Source organism: Hippopotamus amphibius, unplaced genomic scaffold (assembly GCF_030028045.1).
Source record: "Hippopotamus amphibius kiboko isolate mHipAmp2 unplaced genomic scaffold, mHipAmp2.hap2 scaffold_573, whole genome shotgun sequence".
Lineage (NCBI taxonomy): Eukaryota > Metazoa > Chordata > Mammalia > Artiodactyla > Hippopotamidae > Hippopotamus > Hippopotamus amphibius.
The window spans coordinates 1-23382 of record NW_026648614.1 but is presented as its reverse complement, the minus strand read 5'-3'; the positions used below and the strand labels follow the sequence as shown (position 1 = coordinate 23382).

The 23382-nt window shown below is 59.4% G+C and overlaps 10 non-coding genes across 10 annotated transcripts; 6 read left to right on the top strand and 4 right to left on the bottom strand.

Moving 5' to 3' along the window:
- Positions 1–4521: 4521 nt before the first annotated feature.
- Positions 4522–4592, bottom strand: TRNAG-GCC (transfer RNA glycine (anticodon GCC)). Its single transcript has one exon. It is a non-coding gene; the product is annotated as a tRNA-Gly (tRNA).
- A 1637-nt stretch (positions 4593–6229) lies between these two features.
- Positions 6230–6312, bottom strand: TRNAL-CAG (transfer RNA leucine (anticodon CAG)). The gene has a single exon. It is a non-coding gene; the product is annotated as a tRNA-Leu (tRNA).
- A 571-nt stretch (positions 6313–6883) lies between these two features.
- Positions 6884–6955, top strand: TRNAD-GUC (transfer RNA aspartic acid (anticodon GUC)). Its single transcript has one exon. It is a non-coding gene; the product is annotated as a tRNA-Asp (tRNA).
- A 780-nt stretch (positions 6956–7735) lies between these two features.
- On the top strand, positions 7736–7807 carry TRNAG-UCC (transfer RNA glycine (anticodon UCC)). The gene has a single exon. It is a non-coding gene; the product is annotated as a tRNA-Gly (tRNA).
- A 276-nt stretch (positions 7808–8083) lies between these two features.
- On the top strand, positions 8084–8155 carry TRNAE-CUC (transfer RNA glutamic acid (anticodon CUC)). Its single transcript has one exon. It is a non-coding gene; the product is annotated as a tRNA-Glu (tRNA).
- Positions 8156–14054: 5899 nt separating this feature from the next.
- TRNAG-GCC (transfer RNA glycine (anticodon GCC)) lies at positions 14055–14125 on the bottom strand. Its single transcript has one exon. It is a non-coding gene; the product is annotated as a tRNA-Gly (tRNA).
- Positions 14126–15763: 1638 nt separating this feature from the next.
- TRNAL-CAG (transfer RNA leucine (anticodon CAG)) lies at positions 15764–15846 on the bottom strand. Its single transcript has one exon. It is a non-coding gene; the product is annotated as a tRNA-Leu (tRNA).
- Positions 15847–16417: 571 nt separating this feature from the next.
- On the top strand, positions 16418–16489 carry TRNAD-GUC (transfer RNA aspartic acid (anticodon GUC)). The gene has a single exon. It is a non-coding gene; the product is annotated as a tRNA-Asp (tRNA).
- An 801-nt stretch (positions 16490–17290) lies between these two features.
- On the top strand, positions 17291–17362 carry TRNAG-UCC (transfer RNA glycine (anticodon UCC)). Its single transcript has one exon. It is a non-coding gene; the product is annotated as a tRNA-Gly (tRNA).
- A 276-nt stretch (positions 17363–17638) lies between these two features.
- TRNAE-CUC (transfer RNA glutamic acid (anticodon CUC)) lies at positions 17639–17710 on the top strand. The gene has a single exon. It is a non-coding gene; the product is annotated as a tRNA-Glu (tRNA).
- The last annotated feature ends 5672 nt before the right edge of the window (positions 17711–23382 follow it).

Genomic DNA, 23382 nt, shown 5'->3' with positions numbered 1-23382 from the left:
TGGTGTCACACTCGGTGCATTTGGACAACTGCAGGTCCCCTGTGGAAAGGAGCAAGAGTGGGCAGATGGGCCTTCCCATCACCGCAGGAAGTTTCCTCGGTGGCCTTGCTGGTACCTTGGGGGCTGTGTGACAGCGCGGGAGGAAGGTGTTCGTGGCCGTTGGTGGTGGTCACCCCATATGGATTAGGGAACGGAGCAAAACAGCCCTGTGGAGAGAGGGTGGTGGTGAGCCGCTTGCTGGGAGGTGGGAGGAAGGGCCTGGGGTGTCTGGGTGGAGCAGGGGCGGGCACGGAGGTATTGGGCTTGCAGGGACCTGGCCGGGAGAGCTGCTGGCCACTCAGGCAGAGGCTCTGCAGAAGCTTGGGACGGTGGTGGCACCGGTGCTGGTACGTGTGTGCGGGTAGGTCAGATCTGGGGTACGGGGGGAGCTGGAGTAGCAGGGGGTCTGAGGAGCGCTGGCGGAAGGGAGACTTCCAGGCAGGGCGTGTGAGAGTCGGGCCTGGGGTACAAGGGTGTGGTGCGGGGTAGAGTGGGCCGAGCCTGCCGGCTAGGAGGAAGGGCGGGTGGCAAGCCGGGTATGTGAGTGGGCTGTGGTGCGAGGAGGATGGTGGGAGAGGACGCCATCGGGGCAGGGTGGTGGGTGAGCTTGCCAGACTGGTGCGCTGTGCTGCAAGGCGGTCAGGCGAACCACTGGGCTGGGACTGGGGGCGGTGGGTAAGAAGCAGGCAAGAGAGAAACAGAAACGCAGGATGCGACAGGGGCGAGGTGTGGTCCGAATGGGGTGGGGGCGTTCTACTGCCCCAGAGACATAAATCGCCTGTCATCAAGAGAAAACATCCAGTCTCATGTGAGTGTGATTGCGTGGGGCTGGGGGTGGGGGTAGGGGTGGGGGTGGGGGTGAGGGTGGTGGTTCAGATTTCAAGAGGCCAAAGGAGAGCTTCCATATGATCCAGCAGTCCCATTCCTGGGTACGTGCCCGGAAAAGACGAAACTCTAATGCCAAACGATACGAGTACCTCCATGTTCGCAGCAGCATTATGTGCAATAGCCAAGGTGGAAAGCACACAACCGCCCATCAGCAGACGGCTGGCACAAGATGTGGTATCTGTGTAGCATGGATTATTTCTCAGCCATGAGGAAAAAGAATGAAATATTGCCATTAGCCACCACAAGGATGGTCCCAGAGACTACTAGACTTAGCGAAAGATGTCCGACAGAAAAGGACAAGATATGTGGAAACGAAAACCTATTACACATGAATCTATGGGCGAAACAGACTCACAGACACAGAAAACCAAATGATGGTTCCCCAAGGGGAAAGGGAGACGTGGAGTCATAAATCAGAAGCTGAAAGGAATGGATACACACTACTATGTGTGAGGAGAAAGCAGCAAGGATATACAGAATAACTCGGGGAATAATAGTCACTATCTTCTAGCAAACTGCACTAGAAATCAAGCCGAAAAATATTAGCCATGGAAAATAGTCTCCCTTTGCTGTGCATCTGAAATGCACACGATATTGTTCATCAGCTGTGCTCCCCAAGCACAAGTACATAGAAGTAAATCACTAATCACTTAGAGAGAGAGAGAGATCAGTGACGAAATACAGAAAGAGGAGAAAGACGAGCTATCATGTGATCCAGCAGTCCCAATCCTCGGGACACACCCGGGCAAGAGAGAAACTATACCTTGAAAAGAGACATGAACCCCCATGTTCACAGCAGCACTATGTGCTATAGCCAAGACATGGAAAACGTACTGTGGAATATTACTCAGCCATCAAAAAAGAATGAAATAGTGCCATGTGCAGCAAAAAGGATGGACCTAGAGAAGATTACACTTAGTGAAGTAAGTCCAACAGCGAGGGAGAGAGATATGTGGAATCTAAACAATCATACCAATGAATCTATGTGCAAAACAGACACAGAGTCACAGACGTAGAACACAAACTGATGCTTACCCAAGGCGAAAGGGAGGAGTGGAAGAATAAGTTGGGAGCTGCGATGAACAGACACACCGTACAATATAGAAAAGAGATCAAGTAACGAGGATATAGAGAATAGCACAGGGAATAAGAGTCAGTATCTTCTGGTACCCCATTATGGAAATAAACCTGAAAATACATCATCTATGGAAAATAGTATCTCCCTGCTGTGCACCTGAAACTAACACACTATTGTCAATCAACTATACTTCCACTACTGCAGCTACTACTCTACAGAAAGGAAGGAAGGAAGGAAGGAAGGAAGGACGGATGGACGGAAGGAAGGAATGTAGGGAGCGAGGAAGGGGTGGAGGGAGGGAGGAAGGAAGAAGCAAAGAAGGAAAGACAAATGAAAGAAAGAAAAACCAAGCAAGCAGCAAAGGAAGAAGCAAGCAAGCAAGGAAAGAAGGAAGGAAGGATAGAAGCAAGAAATAAAGGAAGGAAGGAAGGAAGAAGGAAGGAAGGAAAGGAAAGGAAAGAAAGAAAAAGCAAGCAAGGAAGAAACGAAGAAAGAAAAAAGAAAGAAGGACAGGTGAGCTGTCATATGATCTAGCAATCCCAATCCTCAGTACACATCTGGAAAAGACAAAAGCTCTAATTTGAAAAGATGCATGCACCCTCATGTTCATAGCAGCACTGTGTGCCATAGCCAAGACGTGGAAAACACCCAAGTGCTCATCAACAGACGGCAGTTGCAAGAAGGTGTGCTGTACGTGCACGCCAGTGTTCACTGCAGCACTATGTACAAGAGCCGGGACGTGGAAGCAACCTAAATGTCCATCAACAGGTGAATGGGTAAAGAAGATGTGGTACATATACGCGATTGAATATTACTCAGCTGTAAAAAGGAACGCAGTTGGGACATTTGTCGAGACATGGATGGACCTAGAGACTGTCATACAGAGTGAAGTGAGTCAGAAAGAGAAAAACAAATATCGTGTGTTAACACATGTAAGCGGAATAAAGAAAAACGGTACCAATCAACCGGTTTGCAAGGCAGAAATAGAGACACAGATGTAGAGAACAGACATATAGACACCAAGTGGGGAAAGGGGGGCGGGGGGTTGTGGTGGGATGAACTGGCAGGTTGGGATTGCCATATATACATTACTAATAAGAAAAGAAGTATCAAATTGTACACTTTCAATATATGCAGTTTATCGTATGTCCATTGTATCTCAGTAAAAGCTCTTAAGGAAGAAAGAAAAAGAAGATGTGCTGCATGTGTAGTATGCAACATTACTCAGCCATAGAAAGCAATGAAACCTTGCCATTTGGCGCAACCTGGATGATCCTAGAGAATATCACACTTAGTAAAGTAAGTCTGACTGAGAAGGATAAAGGTACGTGGAATCTAAAAACGGCAACGAAGTGAACCTTTGTGCAAAACAAAGAGAGACTCACAGACGTAGAAAACACACGTGTGGTTACCCAAGGGGAAAGTGTAGGGGAGGGACATATTTGGAGGTGGGGTTGGGGTTAAAGGAGAGGCAACAGTATCCCTAAAGCAGAGAAGCAGCAAGGATTTTACTGCCTAGCACCGGGAACTAGCTTCATATCTCCTAAGAAACCGTACTGGAAAATAACCTGAAAAAGCACATTTCACTGAATCGCTTCGCTGTACACCTGACACGAACACAGTATTGTAAATCAACTCTACTTCTACTTAGCTAGGACACAAACAAACAAACACAAACAATCCAAACAGATAAAGGAGGCCACCGGGAGAAATGCAAGAGTAGGATCTTTGACAACGTAGGAATTGGAAAGGATCAGGGAAGGAGTGGGGAGATAGGGGGTGGGATGGGGGTGTTGGGTGGAGTAGCGGTGGTGGTGAGGGCGCGGCCTGAGGTGGTGGTGCTGTCCGGAGCAGCCATGATGCTGTCGGTAGGAGGAGAGGTTCAGGGGAGGGGGGGTGGTCGTGGGGGTGGTGATGGTGGTGGTGGTACTAGTGGTGGAGGAGTGAGCGGTGTTGGAAACATATTTCTGCTGAGGGACAAAACATGAATACAGAGTGTGGTTTGCCATGGCATCGTGGACTTCTCTTGAACTCCTCGTGCAAGACAGTGCTTCGGGGACTCTCTAGGACAATGGGCTGTATCACTGCCCGAGGTGGCACCTTCCTTGCTGCTGGTTGTGCAAACACGGTATCGTTTTCGGAGTGTGGGCAGAGGGAGCCAGAGAGCTTGGAGAGGTGGTGAAAGGTGAAGAGATGGGGCGCGCCGGTGCTAGTGTGGGGTATTGCTTACGGGGCAAGGAGTGACGCAAGTGTGGGGTCAGGGTGAGGAAGAGCACAAGCCCAAGCAAGGTGTCCGGGCGCTAGAGTGGCAGAGCACGCGAGGTGTCAGGTGGTGGAGGCTTGGCTCCGCAGTGTGTGTCGGGTGGGGGGGCGTCCGCGTGGGAAGGACAGGCCGGCAGGTGCGGTGGAGAGCTGCGGGTGGGAGCGAGCTGTGGCAGGCCCGGTGCCTTGGGCGTGGGAGCGGGGACGCCTAGCTCCGCTTTGGGGCTGCGGGAACCAAAAGGCGACGCTGCGGCTGCATGGGCCGGGAATCGAACCCGGGCCTCCCGCGTGGCAGGCGAGAATTCTACCACTGAACCACCCATGCACCGAGGGCGCCTGGCGCCCGATGCTGCCCCAGCGCTGCTCGCAGCCAAGAGCCCGATACTGGGCGCCGCTCGCCCGAGGGCCTCTGCTCCGTTTGCGCAGGAGGCCGACGGCCCACCCCAGTGACAGGCTCCGGGCACGTGGGCGACCCCAGGGCGCCAGGCGGTCGAGAGGACAGAGGGACGGAGGGACGCAGGCGGGCTCGGCCCATCCTGCGCTTTCTCTGCCGTCCACGGCCGCCGCGAGGCTGTCGCTGTCGCCGTCGCCAGAGGAAGCCAGGAGCGGAAGCAGCCCGACCCGCGCCCGAATCGCAGGCAGGGCCGGCGAGGCGAGGCGAGGCGAGGCGCGGCGGCTGCGGCTGAGGGCCGAGTTTCGTCTCGGTGACCGCCAGGTCCCGACCCCAAGTCCCTCTGGCGGCTGGCTTTCTTGCCGCTGCGGGGCGGGCGAGGGCGGCCAGGGGTGGGGGTGGGATGGGAGTGGGGCAGGCATCGGAGCTCGCGCGGGGCCGGGGTCGGGGCCGCGAGCGCCGGAGATGGGCCCCCGGGAGCGCCGCCGCCACCGAGCAGACGCTCAGGCCCAAGGACCACAGGTGCCTGGGCCTCGCTGCTGCGCTCTGGCCCAGCCCTCTCCCGAGGGGTCCCGCTCTGAGGCGTTGGTCGTGAGAGGAGCGACGCGCCAGGGTGCGGTTAGGTCCGGCCGGGGCAGCGGCTTCCCCGGGCAACGTGCGCTGTGGCGCCCAAGGGGGTGGCCCGGGCTGAGGGCCGGACGTCTGTGGGCGGGTGACGGGGCGTCCAGGGCGCGCGCTCTCTCCTCGCTGGAGCACTCTTCCCGGGAGCGACTCCTGCGCCAGGCCTCCTGCAGGGAGGGCCCGGTGGTCCCTGGCCCAGCAGGAAGCTGGGCTGCCTGCGTGCTGGGAGGCAGGCAGCTGTGGCCCAGCCGAGGCCCCAAGGCCAATACGCACCGAGGGCACGCACCCCAGGCCGGCAAGACGGCGTCGGCCACCTCCGCGTGGCTGTGGGGGGAATGGAATGGGCAGGCGGGCCGGCGGGGCTGGCGCAAGGGACAGGATGTTGGACGGAGGGAGAGCTGCTGGTGGCGGACGTGGCAGCAAGGCTGTGAGAGTGAGCCGCTGTTCACCAGGCAGAAGTCGGGCAGGCGGAAGGCGGGCGAAGAGTCGAGGGCTTTGCACCCGCGTCTGGTGTGTGTGTGGCGGTGGCGGGGTGCAGCGGGTGCAGTGGGAGTGGGAGCGAGGGACGGAGGGCGGAAGGAAGGAAGGGAGGGAGGGAAGGAGAAAAACTAGCAGCAGCAGCAGCAGCAGCAGCAGCAAGCAAGCAGGTGAGGAAAGATGTGGTGCGAAGGACTGAAGGTTGGTGGTGTGGGTGCAGGTAGGAGGGGGCGTACTGGCTGGGCGGGAGGGCGTGTGTCCGGGAGGCTTCCAACGGGGCCATTTCTGCCAAGCCCGCGGGCGGGTGGGCAGGAAGCGCGGCCGTGGCGGAGAGGGTCCCGCGTGTGAGAGGCACGGATGTCCGGGCCTGAGTTTGGAGAGGCCGCAAGAGTGCAGTGCGCCAACGGAGAGGAAGGCGGTCAAGGGCTGCCAGAGGGACGGGTGCGTTAGTGGGGCGGGCCAAAAGGCTGGCTTGTCAGGAGTGGGATTCGAACCCACGCCTCCAGGGGAGACTGCGACCTGAACGCAGCGCCTTAGACCGCTCGGCCATCCTGACGGCGGGCCGGAGCGGGCGCGTCGCCGCTCGGCTGGCTGGGACCCGCCGCGACGCCAACAGCGGTGCCCTTGGCTGGACGCGGTGCTCCGCGCCAGGCGGGCGGCCGTCTGGCTGAGCAACGCACCGGGCGCGCGGTGGCCGACGGCGAGCGAGGCCTGCCGACGCGCCTGGCTCCGGCGCGGTGGCGGCCTCGCCCACCCCTGGCCCCGGACCGCGCCCGGCCGCGTCGGGCCAGCGCGTGCCGGCAGCACCCTCCCGCGCCTCTCTTCGCCGGCCGGGGCACGGCGCACGCCCAGGCCCTCCTCGAAGCCTCGCTTGGCCTGTCGGGCCCCCTGCACCCGGCGCGATCCCCGCGTTGGAGGCAACAGGCAGCGCGCACTGGCAGGTGTCAGCGCCACGCGGGTCCGCGTCCCTGTCGGGGCCGGGGGCTGCTGCTTTGGACGACGCGGTTGGTTTGGTGTCGGGTCGGGTCGGGCACGCGCCCGGCGCCCGTGGTGGGCAGAGGGCAGAGGGCAGAGGGAGGCGCCGGCAGGCAGCCCAGAGCGGCCGGGCGCCCCGGCGGTCGCCGCCGTCCTCGTTAGTATAGTGGTGAGTATCCCCGCCTGTCACGCGGGAGACCGGGGTTCGATTCCCCGACGGGGAGGCAGCACGCCCTCTTTTTGATGGCCGGCGCCGCGCTCGGTCCTGCCGCCGGGTCCCCAAGGGCCCTTCTCCTCCCGTCGCCGTCCGCCCTCCAGCGAGGCCAGCGCGTGCCTAGCCTGCCCGCCCTGCACCCCCTGCAGCCCTCCAGCCCTTCCTCCTCGCCGGGCGCTCGGTCGCCACGGCGAGCCAGGGCCTCCTCTCGACCCCACAACCGCCCGACGACATCGCGGCCCGTCCGAAGGGGCGGCCTCACTGGGCTCCTTGCGGAGCGCCGCACAGCCGCGCAGCTCTGCACAGCGGGCGGGCCGGGTGGGTGGCGGATGAGCGCCGTCCCCTGTCGGTGCGGGAGGCGGCCTGGCCCCGCGCCGGGGGGAGAAGGGCCTTGGGGAGCCAGGTGCTGGAGGACGCGTCCCCCGGGGTGGGGGTGAGGGCGGGGGCGGGGGGTGGCCCGCGGCGTGAAGCCGAGGCCCCGGGAGCAGCAAGGCAGCGAGAGCGCCCCCCTGAGGCGGTCGGGCCGGTGGACTAGGGCAGCTGCGGAGGGCTGGCGCGGCTGGGGCTCCGGGCGGTCGTTGGTGTCGCCTGTGGCAGCACGGAGCTGCCGGCTGGCGGGGCGTCGGGGCAGGGCTGCTCCAGGCGGCGGAGGCGGCGGAGGGGGAGGAGGGGGAGGAGGACCAGGAGGAGGAGGAGGAGGACGAGGAGGAGGAGACGGCGGCCGAGGCGGCGGCGAGAGTGCGGTCGGGCGAGCCCGGGGCCGGCGTCTGCGGGCGGCCCGGGCTGTGCAGCGTTGGTGGTATAGTGGTGAGCATAGCTGCCTTCCAAGCAGTTGACCCGGGTTCGATTCCCGGCCAACGCAGTGGGCCGACCTTTTGCCGAGCTCCGCGGGCCTCGGGCCCCGGGCCTGGGAGGGAGAGCCGGGAGCGGGGAGCTAGCTGGCCCTTCGCGGCTTTTCGCGTGTGTGCGAGAAGCAGGCGCGCAGTGTTTTGCGGCTGCGGCCAGCAGGAAGAACGCGAGGGCACGTGCGTTGCCAGGAGCGGCGCGGGGACTGGACTTGGGGGAGCCGGGTCTTGGCGCCGAGGTGGCGCGGCGCGGGCGCTATGGGGCGAGGAGCAGCGAGTGGCAGGCCTGGCGCTCCCTGGTGGTCTAGTGGTTAGGATTCGGCGCTCTCACCGCCGCGGCCCGGGTTCGATTCCCGGTCAGGGAAGCCCTTCTTCTGCCTCTCGGCCTCCCACCGTCCCGCGCCCCCTTTTAGCCAGCCCACGCTTGCTCCGCCGCCTCGGAGCCCCGCCAGCAGCCGCCCGCCACCGTCCACCTCCAGCCCAAGCCCTGCCACGCAACCCTTTTGGCCGCACTGGAGCGCTCGCCCACGCCAGGCCCTCCACATCCCGCCTCCTCCTTCTCGGACCCTTGCCTCAGCCCCAAACACGACTGGCCGGGGCAGCCTCTCTCCCCGCCGAGGCTGTGGCCACGAGCAAACGCCCCCACCTGCGTTTGGACTCTCCGGCAGCACGACTTCTGCCACGACGCATCTCACCGCTGACGACCCAACCCGTCTTCCTTCCTGAGGGGCTGGTGTTGGTGCTGCTGCTGCTGCTGCCTCCGCTGCCCCTGGTGGCGGCGGTGGCAGTCCTGGTGTGGTGCTGGGGCTGGAGCCGCTGCTGCTGCTGCTGCTGTTTGTGGTAAAGGTGGTGGTGGTGGCGGCGGTGGTGGTGATGACAGTGCGGGTGGGGCGGGGGGGTGATGGCAGTGCGGGTGGGGATGGGGGTGGGGGTGGGGGTGCGGATGGCGGTGGGGGGGGTCGGCATGGAGGGGTGGGGGTGGAGGGTCCCGTTGAGTGCCAGCACCTGCGACGCGGATCCATCGGGAAGGTGCAGGAGAGGGATCTCCATCTCCAAGTCGGGCCACTTGCAGGGACTCCGGCCGCTTACTCGTGGGCCAGGTCCTGGACTGCCTGTGACTCCCGTGGCCCGGTGGTGGGCTCCAAGGGCGTCCTGGTCTTGAGCGGGCCATGGGAGCAGAGAGGCGGACCAAGGCACCCCGGAGGCAGAGATGTGAAAATGAATCCAAACACGTGCCAGGAGTTACACCGCCAGGCAGTGGAAGTCAGAGCGCAGGCAGATACCGGAGGTCAGCCGTGAAGACTGAGCCAAGCAGGTGGGATGCGGTGGAAGCAGATGCGTGACAGGGTGGACCACCAGCTAATATCGCATTCCAGGTGCGTGACCAACGCTCTCAACCCTATCACAGTGAGGCAAGAATGTGACCGTGCATACGTCCCTCCCTCCCCCAGAGCAAAGACACACACCCACGTGCGCGCGCGCACACATACACCGCTCCCCTAGACATGACTTCTCATGGTTTCCCATTCTCACCGTTCCTGTCTGTCTATCCAGGATATGCGCTGTCCTCCTTCGCAGCCCGTCCTCACCTTCTCCTAAGGATTCTCCCCAAGGTAAGTCCTCAGTCCCCATGCAGCCCAAGCTTGGGCACCTCTGTCGCCAAAGGCTTTAACGTCTGCTCACAGATTGTTTCCTTCAGAGGCAAACGGGACAGCCGGTGACGTGCACCGACCTGCCGTGGTGGTGTCACACTCGGTGCATTTGGACAACTGCAGGTCCCCTGTGGAAAGGAGCAAGAGTGGGCAGATGGGCCTTCCCATCACCGCAGGAAGTTTCCTCGGTGGCCTTGCTGGTACCTTGGGGGCTGTGTGACAGCGCGGGAGGAAGGTGTTCGTGGCCGTTGGTGGTGGTCACCCCATATGGATTAGGGAACGGAGCAAAACAGCCCTGTGGAGAGAGGGTGGTGGTGAGCCGCTTGCTGGGAGGTGGGAGGAAGGGCCTGGGGTGTCTGGGTGGAGCAGGGGCGGGCACGGAGGTATTGGGCTTGCAGGGACCTGGCCGGGAGAGCTGCTGGCCACTCAGGCAGAGGCTCTGCAGAAGCTTGGGACGGTGGTGGCACCGGTGCTGGTACGTGTGTGCGGGTAGGTCAGATCTGGGGTACGGGGGGAGCTGGAGTAGCAGGGGGTCTGAGGAGCGCTGGCGGAAGGGAGACTTCCAGGCAGGGCGTGTGAGAGTCGGGCCTGGGGTACAAGGGTGTGGTGCGGGGTAGAGTGGGCCGAGCCTGCCGGCTAGGAGGAAGGGCGGGTGGCAAGCCGGGTATGTGAGTGGGCTGTGGTGCGAGGAGGATGGTGGGAGAGGACGCCATCGGGGCAGGGTGGTGGGTGAGCTTGCCAGACTGGTGCGCTGTGCTGCAAGGCGGTCAGGCGAACCACTGGGCTGGGACTGGGGGCGGTGGGTAAGAAGCAGGCAAGAGAGAAACAGAAACGCGGGATGCGACAGGGGCGAGGTGTGGTCCGAATGGGGTGGGGGCGTTCTACTGCCCCAGAGACATAAATCGCCTGTCATCAAGAGAAAACATCCAGTCTCATGTGAGTGTGATTGCGTGGGGCTGGGGGTGGGGGTAGGGGTGGGGGTGGGGGTGAGGGTGGTGGTTCAGATTTCAAGAGGCCAAAGGAGAGCTTCCATATGATCCAGCAGTCCCATTCCTGGGTACGTGCCCGGAAAAGACGAAACTCTAATGCCAAACGATACGAGTACCTCCATGTTCGCAGCAGCATTATGTGCAATAGCCAAGGTGGAAAGCACACAACCGCCCATCAGCAGACGGCTGGCACAAGATGTGGTATCTGTGTAGCATGGATTATTTCTCAGCCATGAGGAAAAAGAATGAAATATTGCCATTAGCCACCACAAGGATGGTCCCAGAGACTACTAGACTTAGCGAAAGACGTCCGACAGAAAAGGACAAGATATGTGGAAACGAAAACCTATTACACATGAATCTATGGGCGAAACAGACTCACAGACACAGAAAACCAAATGATGGTTCCCCAAGGGGAAAGGGAGACGTGGAGTCATAAATCAGAAGCTGAAAGGAATGGATACACACTACTATGTGTGAGGGAGAAAGCAGCAAGGATATACAGAATAACTCGGGGAATAATAGTCACTATCTTCTAGCAAACTGCACTAGAAATCAAGCCGAAAAAATATTAGCCATGGAAAATAGTCTCCCTTTGCTGTGCATCTGAAATGCACACGATATTGTTCATCAGCTGTGCTCCCCAAGCACAAGTACATAGAAGTAAATCACTAATCACTTAGAGAGAGAGAGAGATCAGTGACGAAATACAGAAAGAGGAGAAAGACGAGCTATCATGTGATCCAGCAGTCCCAATCCTCGGGACACACCCGGGCAAGAGAGAAACTATACCTTGAAAAGAGACATGAACCCCCATGTTCACAGCAGCACTATGTGCTATAGCCAAGACATGGAAAACGTACTGTGGAATATTACTCAGCCATCAAAAAAGAATGAAATAGTGCCATGTGCAGCAAAAAGGATGGACCTAGAGAAGATTACACTTAGTGAAGTAAGTCCAACAGCGAGGGAGAGAGATATGTGGAATCTAAACAATCATACCAATGAATCTATGTGCAAAACAGACACAGAGTCACAGACGTAGAACACAAACTGATGCTTACCCAAGGCGAAAGGGAGGAGTGGAAGAATAAGTTGGGAGCTGCGATGAACAGACACACCGTACAATATAGAAAAGAGATCAAGTAACGAGGATATAGAGAATAGCACAGGGAATAAGAGTCAGTATCTTCTGGTACCCCATTATGGAAATAAACCTGAAAATACATCATCTATGGAAAATAGTATCTCCCTGCTGTGCACCTGAAACTAACACACTATTGTCAATCAACTATACTTCCACTACTGCAGCTACTACTCTACAGAAAGGAAGGAAGGAAGGAAGGAAGGAAGGACGGATGGACGGAAGGAAGGAATGTAGGGAGCGAGGAAGGGGTGGAGGGAGGGAGGAAGGAAGAAGCAAAGAAGGAAAGACAAATGAAAGAAAGAAAAACCAAGCAAGCAGCAAAGGAAGAAGCAAGCAAGCAAGGAAAGAAGGAAGGAAGGATAGAAGCAAGAAATAAAGGAAGGAAGGAAGGAAGAAGGAAGGAAGGAAAGGAAAGGAAAGAAAGAAAAAGCAAGCAAGGAAGAAACGAAGAAAGAAAAAAGAAAGAAGGACAGGTGAGCTGTCATATGATCTAGCAATCCCAATCCTCAGTACACATCTGGAAAAGACAAAAGCTCTAATTTGAAAAGATGCATGCACCCTCATGTTCATAGCAGCACTGTGTGCCATAGCCAAGACGTGGAAAACACCCAAGTGCTCATCAACAGACGGCAGTTGCAAGAAGGTGTGCTGTACGTGCACGCCAGTGTTCACTGCAGCACTATGTACAAGAGCCGGGACGTGGAAGCAACCTAAATGTCCATCAACAGGTGAATGGGTAAAGAAGATGTGGTACATATACGCGATTGAATATTACTCAGCTGTAAAAAGGAACGCAGTTGGGACATTTGTCGAGACATGGATGGACCTAGAGACTGTCATACAGAGTGAAGTGAGTCAGAAAGAGAAAAACAAATATCGTGTGTTAACACATGTAAGCGGAATAAAGAAAAACGGTACCAATCAACCGGTTTGCAAGGCAGAAATAGAGACACAGATGTAGAGAACAGACATATAGACACCAAGTGGGGAAAGGGGGGCGGGGGGTTGTGGTGGGATGAACTGGCAGGTTGGGATTGCCATATATACATTACTAATAAGAAAAGAAGTATCAAATTGTACACTTTCAATATATGCAGTTTATCGTATGTCCATTGTATCTCAGTAAAAGCTCTTAAGGAAGAAAGAAAAAGAAGATGTGCTGCATGTGTAGTATGCAACATTACTCAGCCATAGAAAGCAATGAAACCTTGCCATTTGGCGCAACCTGGATGATCCTAGAGAATATCACACTTAGTAAAGTAAGTCTGACTGAGAAGGATAAAGGTACGTGGAATCTAAAAACGGCAACGAAGTGAACCTTTGTGCAAAACAAAGAGAGACTCACAGACGTAGAAAACACACGTGTGGTTACCCAAGGGGAAAGTGTAGGGGAGGGACATATTTGGAGGTGGGGTTGGGGTTAAAGGAGAGGCAACAGTATCCCTAAAGCAGAGAAGCAGCAAGGATTTTACTGCCTAGCACCGGGAACTAGCTTCATATCTCCTAAGAAACCGTACTGGAAAATAACCTGAAAAAGCACATTTCACTGAATCGCTTCGCTGTACACCTGACACGAACACAGTATTGTAAATCAACTCTACTTCTACTTAGCTAGGACACAAACAAACAAACACAAACAATCCAAACAGATAAAGGAGGCCACCGGGAGAAATGCAAGAGTAGGATCTTTGACAACGTAGGAATTGGAAAGGATCAGGGAAGGAGTGGGGAGATAGGGGGTGGGATGGGGGTGTTGGGTGGAGTAGCGGTGGTGGTGAGGGCGCGGCCTGAGGTGGTGGTGCTGTCCGGAGCAGCCATGATGCTGTCGGTAGGAGGAGAGGTTCAGGGGAGGGGGGGTGGTCGTGGGGGTGGTGATGGTGGTGGTGGTACTAGTGGTGGAGGAGTGAGCGGTGTTGGAAACATATTTCTGCTGAGGGACAAAACATGAATACAGAGTGCGGTTTGCCATGGCATCGTGGACTTCTCTTGAACTCCTCGTGCAAGACAGTGCTTCGGGGACTCTCTAGGACAATGGGCTGTATCACTGCCCGAGGTGGCACCTTCCTTGCTGCTGGTTGTGCAAACACGGTATCGTTTTCGGAGTGTGGGCAGAGGGAGCCAGAGAGCTTGGAGAGGTGGTGAAAGGTGAAGAGATGGGGCGCGCCGGTGCTAGTGTGGGGTATTGCTTACGGGGCAAGGAGTGACGCAAGTGTGGGGTCAGGGTGAGGAAGAGCACAAGCCCAAGCAAGGTGTCCGGGCGCTAGAGTGGCAGAGCACGCGAGGTGTCAGGTGGTGGAGGCTTGGCTCCGCAGTGTGTGTCGGGTGGGGGGGCGTCCGCGTGGGAAGGACAGGCCGGCAGGTGCGGTGGAGAGCTGCGGGTGGGAGCGAGCTGTGGCAGGCCCGGTGCCTTGGGCGTGGGAGCGGGGACGCCTAGCTCCGCTTTGGGGCTGCGGGAACCAAAAGGCGACGCTGCGGCTGCATGGGCCGGGAATCGAACCCGGGCCTCCCGCGTGGCAGGCGAGAATTCTACCACTGAACCACCCATGCACCGAGGGCGCCTGGCGCCCGATGCTGCCCCAGCGCTGCTCGCAGCCAAGAGCCCGATACTGGGCGCCGCTCGCCCGAGGGCCTCTGCTCCGTTTGCGCAGGAGGCCGACGGCCCACCCCAGTGACAGGCTCCGGGCACGTGGGCGACCCCAGGGCGCCAGGCGGTCGAGAGGACAGAGGGACGGAGGGACGCAGGCGGGCTCGGCCCATCCTGCGCTTTCTCTGCCGTCCACGGCCGCCGCGAGGCTGTCGCTGTCGCCGTCGCCAGAGGAAGCCAGGAGCGGAAGCAGCCCGACCCGCGCCCGAATCGCAGGCAGGGCCGGCGAGGCGAGGCGAGGCGAGGCGCGGCGGCTGCGGCTGAGGGCCGAGTTTCGTCTCGGTGACCGCCAGGTCCCGACCCCAAGTCCCTCTGGCGGCTGGCTTTCTTGCCGCTGCGGGGCGGGCGAGGGCGGCCAGGGGTGGGGGTGGGATGGGAGTGGGGCAGGCATCGGAGCTCGCGCGGGGCCGGGGTCGGGGCCGCGAGCGCCGGAGATGGGCCCCCGGGAGCGCCGCCGCCACCGAGCAGACGCTCAGGCCCAAGGACCACAGGTGCCTGGGCCTCGCTGCTGCGCTCTGGCCCAGCCCTCTCCCGAGGGGTCCCGCTCTGAGGCGTTGGTCGTGAGAGGAGCGACGCGCCAGGGTGCGGTTAGGTCCGGCCGGGGCAGCGGCTTCCCCGGGCAACGTGCGCTGTGGCGCCCAAGGGGGTGGCCCGGGCTGAGGGCCGGACGTCTGTGGGCGGGTGACGGGGCGTCCAGGGCGCGCGCTCTCTCCTCGCTGGAGCACTCTTCCCGGGAGCGACTCCTGCGCCAGGCCTCCTGCAGGGAGGGCCCGGTGGTCCCTGGCCCAGCAGGAAGCTGGGCTGCCTGCGTGCTGGGAGGCAGGCAGCTGTGGCCCAGCCGAGGCCCCAAGGCCAATACGCACCGAGGGCACGCACCCCAGGCCGGCAAGACGGCGTCGGCCACCTCCGCGTGGCTGTGGGGGGAATGGAATGGGCAGGCGGGCCGGCGGGGCTGGCGCAAGGGACAGGATGTTGGACGGAGGGAGAGCTGCTGGTGGCGGACGTGGCAGCAAGGCTGTGAGAGTGAGCCCGCTGTTCACCAGGCAGAAGTCGGGCAGGCGGAAGGCGGGCGAAGAGTCGAGGGCTTTGCACCCGCGTCTGGTGTGTGTGTGGCGGTGGCGGGGTGCAGCGGGTGCAGTGGGAGTGGGAGCGAGGGACGGAGGGCGGAAGGAAGGAAGGGAGGGAGGGAAGGAGAAAAACTAGCAGCAGCAGCAGCAGCAGCAGCAGCAAGCAAGCAGGTGAGGAAAGATGTGGTGCGAAGGACTGAAGGTTGGTGGTGTGGGTGCAGGTAGGAGGGGGCGTACTGGCTGGGCGGGAGGGCGTGTGTCCGGGAGGCTTCCAACGGGGCCATTTCTGCCAAGCCCGCGGGCGGGTGGGCAGGAAGCGCGGCCGTGGCGGAGAGGGTCCCGCGTGTGAGAGGCACGGATGTCCGGGCCTGAGTTTGGAGAGGCCGCAAGAGTGCAGTGCGCCAACGGAGAGGAAGGCGGTCAAGGGCTGCCAGAGGGACGGGTGCGTTAGTGGGGCGGGCCAAAAGGCTGGCTTGTCAGGAGTGGGATTCGAACCCACGCCTCCAGGGGAGACTGCGACCTGAACGCAGCGCCTTAGACCGCTCGGCCATCCTGACGGCGGGCCGGAGCGGGCGCGTCGCCGCTCGGCTGGCTGGGACCCGCCGCGACGCCAACAGCGGTGCCCTTGGCTGGACGCGGTGCTCCGCGCCAGGCGGGCGGCCGTCTGGCTGAGCAACGCACCGGGCGCGCGGTGGCCGACGGCGAGCGAGGCCTGCCGACGCGCCTGGCTCCGGCGCGGTGGCGGCCTCGCCCACCCCTGGCCCCGGACCGCGCCCGGCCGCGTCGGGCCAGCGCGTGCCGGCAGCACCCTCCCGCGCCTCTCTTCGCCGGCCGGGGCACGGCGCACGCCCAGGCCCTCCTCGAAGCCTCGCTTGGCCTGTCGGGCCCCCTGCACCCGGCGCGATCCCCGCGTTGGAGGCAACAGGCAGCGCGCACTGGCAGGTGTCAGCGCCACGCGGGTCCGCGTCCCTGTCGGGGCCGGGGGCTGCTGCTTTGGACGACGCGGTTGGTTTGGTGTCGGGTCGGGTCGGGCACGCGCCCGGCGCCCGTGGTGGGCAGAGGGCAGAGGGCAGAGGGAGGCGCCGGCAGGCAGCCCAGAGCGGCCGGGCGCCCCGGCGGTCGCCGCCGTCCTCGTTAGTATAGTGGTGAGTATCCCCGCCTGTCACGCGGGAGACCGGGGTTCGATTCCCCGACGGGGAGGCAGCACGCCCTCTTTTTGATGGCCGGCGCCGCGCTCGGTCCTGCCGCCCGGCCCCCAAGGGCCCTTCTCCTCCCGTCGCCGTCCGCCCTCCAGCGAGGCCAGCGCGTGCCTAGCCTGCCCGCCCTGCACCCCCTGCAGCCCTCCAGCCCTTCCTCCTCGCCGGGCGCTCGGTCGCCACGGCGAGCCAGGGCCTCCTCTCGACCCCACAACCGCCCGACGACATCGCGGCCCGTCCGAAGGGGCGGCCTCACTGGGCTCCTTGCGGAGCGCCGCACAGCCGCGCAGCTCTGCACAGCGGGCGGGCCGGGTGGGTGGCGGATGAGCGCCGTCCCCTGTCGGTGCGGGAGGCGGCCTGGCCCCGCGCCGGGGGGAGAAGGGCCTTGGGGAGCCAGGTGCTGGAGGACGCGTCCCCCGGGGTGGGGGTGAGGGCGGGGGCGGGGGGTGGCCCGCGGCGTGAAGCCGAGGCCCCGGGAGCAGCAAGGCAGCGAGAGCGCCCCCCTGAGGCGGTCGGGCCGGTGGACTAGGGCAGCTGCGGAGGGCTGGCGCGGCTGGGGCTCCGGGCGGTCGTTGGTGTCGCCTGTGGCAGCACGGAGCTGCCGGCTGGCGGGGCGTCGGGGCAGGGCTGCTCCAGGCGGCGGAGGCGGAGGAGGGGGAGGAGGGGGAGGAGGACCAGGAGGAGGAGGAGGAGGGACAGGAGGAGGAGGAGGAGGACGAGGAGGAGGAGACGGCGGCCGAGGCGGCGGCGAGAGTGCGGTCGGGCGAGCCCGGGGCCGGCGTCTGCGGGCGGCCCGGGCTGTGCAGCGTTGGTGGTATAGTGGTGAGCATAGCTGCCTTCCAAGCAGTTGACCCGGGTTCGATTCCCGGCCAACGCAGTGGGCCGACCTTTTGCCGAGCTCCGCGGGCCTCGGGCCCCGGGCCTGGGAGGGAGAGCCGGGAGCGGGGAGCTAGCTGGCCCTTCGCGGCTTTTCGCGTGTGTGCGAGAAGCAGGCGCGCAGTGTTTTGCGGCTGCGGCCAGCAGGAAGAACGCGAGGGCACGTGCGTTGCCAGGAGCGGCGCGGGGACTGGACTTGGGGGAGCCGGGTCTTGGCGCCGAGGTGGCGCGGCGCGGGCGCTATGGGGCGAGGAGCAGCGAGTGGCAGGCCTGGCGCTCCCTGGTGGTCTAGTGGTTAGGATTCGGCGCTCTCACCGCCGCGGCCCGGGTTCGATTCCCGGTCAGGGAAGCCCTTCTTCTGCCTCTCGGCCTCCCACCGTCCCGCGCCCCCTTTTAGCCAGCCCACGCTTGCTCCGCCGCCTCGGAGCCCCGCCAGCAGCCGCCCGCCACCGTCCACCTCCAGCCCAAGCCCTGCCACGCAACCCTTTTGGCCGCACTGGAGCGCTCGCCCACGCCAGGCCCTCCACATCCCGCCTCCTCCTTCTCGGACCCTTGCCTCAGCCCCAAACACGACTGGCCGGGGCAGCCTCTCTCCCCGCCGAGGCTGTGGCCACGAGCAAACGCCCCCACCTGCGTTTGGACTCTCCGGCAGCACGACTTCTGCCACGACGCATCTCACAGCTGACGACCCAACCCGTCTTCCTTCCTGAGGGGCTGGTGTTGGTGCTGCTGCTGCTGCTGCCTCCGCTGCCCCTGGTGGCGGCGGTGGCAGTCCTGGTGTGGTGCTGGGGCTGGAGCCGCTGCTGCTGCTGCTGCTGTTTGTGGTAAAGGTGGTGGTGGTGGCGGCGGTGGTGGTGATGACAGTGCGGGTGGGGCGGGGGGGTGATGGCAGTGCGGGTGGGGATGGGGGTGGGGGTGGGGGTGCGGATGGCGGTGGGGGGGGTCGGCATGGAGGGGTGGGGGTGGAGGGTACCATTGAGTGCCAGCACCTGCGACGCGGATCCATCGGGAAGGTGCAGGAGAGGGATCTCCATCTCCAAGTCGGGCCACTTGCAGGGACTCCGGCCGCTTACTCGTGGGCCAGGTCCTGGACTGCCTGTGACTCCCGTGGCCCGGTGGTGGGCTCCAAGGGCGTCCTGGTCTTGAGCGGGCCATGGGAGCAGAGAGGCGGACCAAGGCACCCCGGAGGCAGAGATGTGAAAATGAATCCAAACACGTGCCAGGAGTTACACCGCCAGGCAGTGGAAGTCAGAGCGCAGGCAGATACCGGAGGTCAGCCGTGAAGACTGAGCCAAGCAGGTGGGATGCGGTGGAAGCAGATGCGTGACAGGGTGGACCACCAGCTAATATCGCATTCCAGGTGCGTGACCAACGCTCTCAACCCTATCACAGTGAGGCAAGAATGTGACCGTGCATACGTCCCTCCCTCCCCCAGAGCAAAGACACACACCCACGTGCGCGCGCGCACACATACACCGCTCCCCTAGACATGACTTCTCATGGTTTCCCATTCTCACCGTTCCTGTCTGTCTATCCAGGATATGCGCTGTCCTCCTTCGCAGCCCGTCCTCACCTTCTCCTAAGGATTCTCCCCAAGGTAAGTCCTCAGTCCCCATGCAGCCCAAGCTTGGGCACCTCTGTCGCCAAAGGCTTTAACGTCTGCTCACAGATTGTTTCCTTCAGAGGCAAACGGGACAGCCGGTGACGTGCACCGACCTGCCGTGGTGGTGTCACACTCGGTGCATTTGGACAACTGCAGGTCCCCTGTGGAAAGGAGCAAGAGTGGGCAGATGGGCCTTCCCATCACCGCAGGAAGTTTCCTCGGTGGCCTTGCTGGTACCTTGGGGGCTGTGTGACAGCGCGGGAGGAAGGTGTTCGTGGCCGTTGGTGGTGGTCACCCCATATGGATTAGGGAACGGAGCAAAACAGCCCTGTGGAGAGAGGGTGGTGGTGAGCCGCTTGCTGGGAGGTGGGAGGAAGGGCCTGGGGTGTCTGGGTGGAGCAGGGGCGGGCACGGAGGTATTGGGCTTGCAGGGACCTGGCCGGGAGAGCTGCTGGCCACTCAGGCAGAGGCTCTGCAGAAGCTTGGGACGGTGGTGGCACCGGTGCTGGTACGTGTGTGCGGGTAGGTCAGATCTGGGGTACGGGGGGAGCTGGAGTAGCAGGGGGTCTGAGGAGCGCTGGCGGAAGGGAGACTTCCAGGCAGGGCGTGTGAGAGTCGGGCCTGGGGTACAAGGGTGTGGTGCGGGGTAGAGTGGGCCGAGCCTGCCGGCTAGGAGGAAGGGCGGGTGGCAAGCCGGGTATGTGAGTGGGCTGTGGTGCGAGGAGGATGGTGGGAGAGGACGCCATCGGGGCAGGGTGGTGGGTGAGCTTGCCAGACTGGTGCGCTGTGCTGCAAGGCGGTCAGGCGAACCACTGGGCTGGGACTGGGGGCGGTGGGTAAGAAGCAGGCAAGAGAGAAACAGAAACGCGGGATGCGACAGGGGCGAGGTGTGGTCCGAATGGGGTGGGGGCATTCTACTGCCCCAGAGACATAAATCGCCTGTCATCAAGAGAAAACATCCAGTCTCATGTGAGTGTGATTGCGTGGGGCTGGGGGTGGGGGTAGGGGTGGGGGTGGGGGTGAGGGTGGTGGTTCAGATTTCAAGAGGCCAAAGGAGAGCTTCCATATGATCCAGCAGTCCCATTCCTGGGTACGTGCCCGGAAAAGACGAAACTCTAATGCCAAACGATACGAGTACCTCCATGTTCGCAGCAGCATTATGTGCAATAGCCAAGGTGGAAAGCACACAACCGCCCATCAGCAGACGGCTGGCACAAGATGTGGTATCTGTGTAGCATGGATTATTTCTCAGCCATGAGGAAAAAGAATGAAATATTGCCATTAGCCACCACAAGGATGGTCCCAGAGACTACTAGACTTAGCGAAAGACGTCCGACAGAAAAGGACAAGATATGTGGAAACGAAAACCTATTACACATGAATCTATGGGCGAAACAGACTCACAGACACAGAAAACCAAATGATGGTTCCCCAAGGGGAAAGGGAGACGTGGAGTCATAAATCAGAAGCTGAAAGGAATGGATACACACTACTATGTGTGAGGGAGAAAGCAGCAAGGATATACAGAATAACTCGGGGAATAATAGTCACTATCTTCTAGCAAACTGCACTAGAAATCAAGCCGAAAAAATATTAGCCATGGAAAATAGTCTCCCTTTGCTGTGCATCTGAAATGCACACGATATTGTTCATCAGCTGTGCTCCCCAAGCACAAGTACATAGAAGTAAATCACTAATCACTTAGAGAGAGAGAGAGATCAGTGACGAAATACAGAAAGAGGAGAAAGACGAGCTATCATGTGATCCAGCAGTCCCAATCCTCGGGACACACCCGGGCAAGAGAGAAACTATACCTTGAAAAGAGACATGAACCCCCATGTTCACAGCAGCACTATGTGCTATAGCCAAGACATGGAAAACGTACTGTGGAATATTACTCAGCCATCAAAAAAGAATGAAATAGTGCCATGTGCAGCAAAAAGGATGGACCTAGAGAAGATTACACTTAGTGAAGTAAGTCCAACAGCGAGGGAGAGAGATATGTGGAATCTAAACAATCATACCAATGAATCTATGTGCAAAACAGACACAGAGTCACAGACGTAGAACACAAACTGATGCTTACCCAAGGCGAAAGGGAGGAGTGGAAGAATAAGTTGGGAGCTGCGATGAACAGACACACCGTACAATATAGAAAAGAGATCAAGTAACGAGGATATAGAGAATAGCACAGGGAATAAGAGTCAGTATCTTCTGGTACCCCATTATGGAAATAAACCTGAAAATACATCATCTATGGAAAATAGTATCTCCCTGCTGTGCACCTGAAACTAACACACTATTGTCAATCAACTATACTTCCACTACTGCAGCTACTACTCTACAGAAAGGAAGGAAGGAAGGAAGGAAGGAAGGACGGATGGACGGAAGGAAGGAATGTAGGGAGCGAGGAAGGGGTGGAGGGAGGGAGGAAGGAAGAAGCAAAGAAGGAAAGACAAATGAAAGAAAGAAAAACCAAGCAAGCAGCAAAGGAAGAAGCAAGCAAGCAAGGAAAGAAGGAAGGAAGGATAGAAGCAAGAAATAAAGGAAGGAAGGAAGGAAGAAGGAAGGAAGGAAAGGAAAGGAAAGAAAGAAAAAGCAAGCAAGGAAGAAACGAAGAAAGAAAAAAGAAAGAAGGACAGGTGAGCTGTCATATGATCTAGCAATCCCAATCCTCAGTACACATCTGGAAAAGACAAAAGCTCTAATTTGAAAAGATGCATGCACCCTCATGTTCATAGCAGCACTGTGTGCCATAGCCAAGACGTGGAAAACACCCAAGTGCTCATCAACAGACGGCAGTTGCAAGAAGGTGTGCTGTACGTGCACGCCAGTGTTCACTGCAGCACTATGTACAAGAGCCGGGACGTGGAAGCAACCTAAATGTCCATCAACAGGTGAATGGGTAAAGAAGATGTGGTACATATACGCGATTGAATATTACTCAGCTGTAAAAAGGAACGCAGTTGGGACATTTGTCGAGACATGGATGGACCTAGAGACTGTCATACAGAGTGAAGTGAGTCAGAAAGAGAAAAACAAATATCGTGTGTTAACACATGTAAGCGGAATAAAGAAAAACGGTACCAATCAACCGGTTTGCAAGGCAGAAATAGAGACACAGATGTAGAGAACAGACATATAGACACCAAGTGGGGAAAGGGGGGCGGGGGGTTGTGGTGGGATGAACTGGCAGGTTGGGATTGCCATATATACATTACTAATAAGAAAAGAAGTATCAAATTGTACACTTTCAATATATGCAGTTTATCGTATGTCCATTGTATCTCAGTAAAAGCTCTTAAGGAAGAAAGAAAAAGAAGATGTGCTGCATGTGTAGTATGCAACATTACTCAGCCATAGAAAGCAATGAAACCTTGCCATTTGGCGCAACCTGGATGATCCTAGAGAATATCACACTTAGTAAAGTAAGTCTGACTGAGAAGGATAAAGGTACGTGGAATCTAAAAACGGCAACGAAGTGAACCTTTGTGCAAAACAAAGAGAGACTCACAGACGTAGAAAACACACGTGTGGTTACCCAAGGGGAAAGTGTAGGGGAGGGACATATTTGGAGGTGGGGTTGGGTTAAAGGAGAGGCAACAGTATCCCTAAAGCAGAGAAGCAGCAAGGATTTTACTGCCTAGCACCGGGAACTAGCTTCATATCTCCTAAGAAACCGTACTGGAAAATAACCTGAAAAAGCACATTTCACTGAATCGCTTCGCTGTACACCTGACACGAACACAGTATTGTAAATCAACTCTACTTCTACTTAGCTAGGACACAAACAAACAAACACAAACAATCCAAACAGATAAAGGAGGCCACCGGGAGAAATGCAAGAGTAGGATCTTTGACAACGTAGGAATTGGAAAGGATCAGGGAAGGAGTGGGGAGATAGGGGGTGGGATGGGGGTGTTGGGTGGAGTAGCGGTGGTGGTGAGGGCGCGGCCTGAGGTGGTGGTGCTGTCCGGAGCAGCCATGATGCTGTCGGTAGGAGGAGAGGTTCAGGGGAGGGGGGGTGGTCGTGGGGGTGGTGATGGTGGTGGTGGTACTAGTGGTGGAGGAGTGAGCGGTGTTGGAAACATATTTCTGCTGAGGGACAAAACATGAATACAGAGTGCGGTTTGCCATGGCATCGTGGACTTCTCTTGAACTCCTCGTGCAAGACAGTGCTTCGGGGACTCTCTAGGACAATGGGCTGTATCACTGCCCGAGGTGGCACCTTCCTTGCTGCTGGTTGTGCAAACACGGTATCGTTTTCGGAGTGTGGGCAGAGGGAGCCAGAGAGCTTGGAGAGGTGGTGAAAGGTGAAGAGATGGGGCGCGCCGGTGCTAGTGTGGGGTATTGCTTACGGGGCAAGGAGTGACGCAAGTGTGGGGTCAGGGTGAGGAAGAGCACAAGCCCAAGCAAGA